Below are 4660 nucleotides of genomic sequence, written 5' to 3' on the forward strand. Positions count from 1 at the left end.
AAAAAAACTCCACGGTAAACCACATTAGTACAGGAAAAGGCACACAGCTCCATTTGCAGATACAGCCCATAGGAAAGAATTTTTTACAAGAAAGGCAATCGGGAACACGAGACCAATCCACCGTCAAAGGGTAGGATACATGTCAAGTCGCACAAAACATAGGTTTCATCTAGATCTGCACACTATGTGAGCATCAGGGTAGTCATCGGACGACACCTTGGTTGAACAAAATTCAATCTGTCATTAGCAAGCAGAGCCCTCGTTGCCACCGCGAAGACCATGGGTTAACATTAGCAAACGCTACCAAAGAAAAGCACAAGAACCAAGAAAAATGAGAAGATGAGATTAAAAAGTCTTGGTTTGCCAAAAGGAGCAACATTGCCGCGAAGTATGCACATGGTGAATGAAACATCGTCCTTGCAAACTCAAACCAGATGCGAACAATCCTGGGAAGACAATGGACGATGAGACAACGACTCAATGACACCTAGATCTCCATCCTTCCACCCAAGCCAAATACCGCAAGAGAGGGCCTCCAAAATCGAAGGTAGAAGAGGCTAATAGAAGAAGAGCAACGGATCCAACATTAGAGAGTAGCCTTATAGTCACGCATGAAAAAAAATAAGGAAGAGCGTCACTAGGTTGAGATAGGAGAAGTGCCAAGAACATGACATCATCATGTGGACCTCGCTCACCTCTAGCTCTAGGACAAACCTAGCCACAGTTCTTGCCCTGGTCGGCGGCGATGACTCAATTCTACGGACGCAGCAAAGGCAGTGACTTCAATCTCCCGTAGCAGGACCTGCTTCTCGCCTTTGGATGTGTTTGGTTACAGGGACATGCTAGGATAGTTATGGGTATCCCCAACCAGTTGGCTGGGGATAGCCCTTTTATTTTTGGTTGATGTATGAGGTTAGTCGATGTTTTGTTTGGTTCGAAGGGTGAATTATGGTTGGGGATAGCCATAGAACTTTTTGGTTCGAAGGATGAGTGGTGGATTGGGGTTACAATTACCCTTTTTAATCGAGGTGGTCATGCTACCCCTTAATTTGTAAAAAAATTAATATGAGGCAATCGAATATAATATGCATAATAATAATTTTAAAAGTTTAACAAAACTTTGACACCATATCCGAAGAAACTCATCAATAAAACAAACTAAAGATGAACTTCAAATCTTCAATACATATCATAGTTCAACATTTTCAAATATAATACTAGTGCATAGAACTAATATATAGTTCATCATTCTGAGGGGGGGAGGGGTGATGCTAGATTTCGTGCCATTCCGCGCGGATCAATTTCTGTCTCCCGCAATCTCCGCGTCGATTTCCCCTGCAACGCCTCATACGTTGCGCTCCACTTTTGCGCTCAACTCAGCCCGGCTCGCTAGGAAACGGCTGATTTGAGCGTTCCTAGCAAGCCAGGCTCTGGACTACATTAAGGTTCATGCAAGTGAGTCAAGCCTCCGTGTATGCTACCAAAGATATTTTTTCTTGCACCCAGTGAGCCCGTTTAGGGATGATGCAGGCTATCAAATGCGTCATTAGTTGACGAGCACTGCTTTGTTGATGCATCATGGGCGTATTTGGTTACCTGCACCGTTTTGTGCCTGCTTGCATCTGTGACTCGGTTGGGCCTGGCTAAGCACATCTAGGCTAAAAATCATGTTGCATGTTATTTGGTAGCCAACATATAGACTGGCTGCATTAGGGTAGCAATTTTGCCTGGCATTTGGTGGCCTACATTGGTTGGGTTGATGCAATTATGCGACGTTTCGTTACATACAATGGACATGATTAAGAGTTAACAGCTACATATACACACTGAGTTACACTAGAGTGCCTTGGCGCCTACGGCAGTTGGTGGCCGCGAGCCCGCGACGCTGCGTCCGACGCGATGAGCACGAAGTCGCAGGTGACATGATGAACCAGTTGCTAGTGTTGTCACCGCAAGGAAAGTCTGCGAGGAGGGACGATGAGGAGAACGTTGAGGCAAACGATGGGGAGGAGAAGTGCAGTGTGTGTGCGATGTCATAACAGAAAACGTATAACATGGAAGTCATCTGAAACAATGAGATGAAGGTACTCACCAATGGAAATTCCAGACGGCCGATCGTGCGCGACGAGTTTTATAAAATTCGTTCAAAATAGCTCCAAACATGAACATGAAGTTAAATATTACGGTCAACAAAACTACAAACCGACTGCATGAATGGAACCACAATGTCGATGTACATCTTTTTCATGTAGAGCTTATTTCGAATCGAAACACCGTTATGTAAATTAGATTGTAGTAGCTGAAGGAGATTACTGTGTCACTAAACACATAACACATATGCACTTGTACAGTCCACTAAGATGTAGATCTACTTGTCTACTCACGTTGAAACGGAGAATGTACAACACGAGAGTTGTGTGAAACGTCGAGATGAAACTACGGGTAATTGGAAATGTCGAACGGTTGATTGTGTGTGAGGAACTTCTCAAAATCCATCCAAAATAGATCCAAACATCAACATGAAATTGAGCATTTACGATTGACAAAACTAGAAAACCGATTGCCTGAATGGAACCATAAAATCGATGAGCAACCTTTTCGTGTAGAGCTTATCTCAAATCGAAGCACAGTTATGAAAATTTTATGGGACCAAAAAAATAAATTAGGAAAGGAAATTAAAGGAGGTAAGAGAACAAACCAAGTACACTGTCCACGGACGAGACTTGCCTGCTCCCCCTGCGTGTGCCCATCCGTATTCCCGCGTACGTGGCTTGATTTGATTGGAACAAAATAACATCCGGCCCCACCCCCTTAAAATCAGGGGGGATGATTAGATTAGAAAAAGAAAAGAAAAAAAGACAGCCGTAGGATGAAGTGGGAGTACGGATGAGAGCACTGTCCACATCCTCTCCGCATTCTCTTGTGCAACCGGACCCACCACATGCGCTCGACATGGCCGACTCAGCCTGGCTGGCTAGAAGCAGCTGATTCAATCATTCCTAGCAGGTATAACTCGGGAGTGATTTTAACTTCCGTGCGGGCCAAGATTCCGGTGTACTCCAGCCTACCAAACGCTTTAATTTTAAACTACACGGATATGATTAGGTCTCATGCAGGCTGCCAAAAGACGCCACATCAAACTGGACATACTACTAGTAGTAACCCTTTTGGTACGAAGGCACATGTAAACTTTCCCATCACCGATGCTAGTTACTGTTTAGAATTTTGTATCCAATTCATCTATGTGCTTCTTCTCACTCACAATGAATGAATCCATGCACAAAATTCTTTATTCATCCTCCTCTAGCGACACGGGGGGAAACCCTAGCCGCGCCACCAGGCCTCCCCCTCCCATGCTTCATCGCCGTCGGAGGGGACACAGGCAAAGACGCATGTACCCGAGGGAAGGTAGCGGCGGGGCATCCTCCTTAGTCAGCTTGTGTCCTGCGCAGGTATCACGACGGCCGGTGGTGCACCATGGTCCCGCACGGGGCGACGGTCTGGTGGTACTACCGCTCGTTGGGGTGGCGTCCCTAACCAACGACAGGCCTTCCCTGAGCGGCGCTCGGTGGTGGCCGCTCGGCAGCGCTCGGTGGTGGCCGCTCGGCGGCGTGGGGGAGTGCAGGATCTAGGCCTTGGGCCCGCGTCCTTTTCGTGGCGACGCCTGGCATTCCTCGTCCATGGGGCATGGCGCCGGACGCGACTAGCTCTGGCAGTGGTGGCCAGGACGCATGTTGGTGACGCCCTACTTCATCTCACGATCTGGGTCCGACGAGCGAGGCAATGGAGATGTGGTGGAGGCGGGACTCCAAAGAGGGCCTCTGGTGGTGTGTGATGGTGATAGGGGACGGTGTCCAGCTGGTCTCGGATATAAACAGTGCGGCTGTCAGCGTAAGCTTGGGCTTGATCTTGGTCGGCCCGATGAAGATGACGTTTGTGAGCGCCATAACCTTCGTGCAAGCATCGTCGAGGGCAATGTTGTGTTCCTTATCGAATGTTCCAGGGTAAATCCTCGATCCGGTTGTTTCTGGATCGGAAGATGGCGGCACTATGTGTCATGCACTTGTTGAGGCCTTGATACGTATCCGTCGTATCTATAATTTTTTATTGTTTTATGTAAATATTCTACAAATTTCATATACTTTTGGCAACTTTTTATATTATTTTTGGGACTAACATATTGATCCAGTGCCCAGTGTGAGTTCATGTTTGTTGCATGTTTTTTGTTTCGCAAAATATCCATATCAAACGGAGTCCAAACGCGATAAAACTTACGGAATTTAAGAAACGACGAAAGGCCAGAATCGAAGAACGCAGAAACAGAAAGAAATAGAGAGAGATATCAAATTCTAAAGTGGACCATGGAGGCCATGGACTAGAGGGGAAACCCTCCTCCCATCTAGGGGGGAGGCCAAGGAAGAATAAAAAGGAGGGGGGCACTCTCCCCCTCTCTCCCGGTGGCGTCGAAACGCCGCCGCGGCAATCATCATGTGACGGCGATCTACACCAACACCTCCGTCATCTTCCCCAACATCTTCATCACCTTCCCCCATCTATATTCAGTGGTCCACTCTCCCGCACCCCACTGTACCCTTTACTTGAACATGGTGCTTTATGCTTCATATTATTATCTAATGATGTGTTACCGGCCTATGATGTT

Source organism: Triticum dicoccoides, chromosome 6B (genome assembly GCF_002162155.2).
Source record: "Triticum dicoccoides isolate Atlit2015 ecotype Zavitan chromosome 6B, WEW_v2.0, whole genome shotgun sequence".
NCBI classification, from domain to species: Eukaryota; Viridiplantae; Streptophyta; class Magnoliopsida; order Poales; family Poaceae; genus Triticum; species Triticum dicoccoides.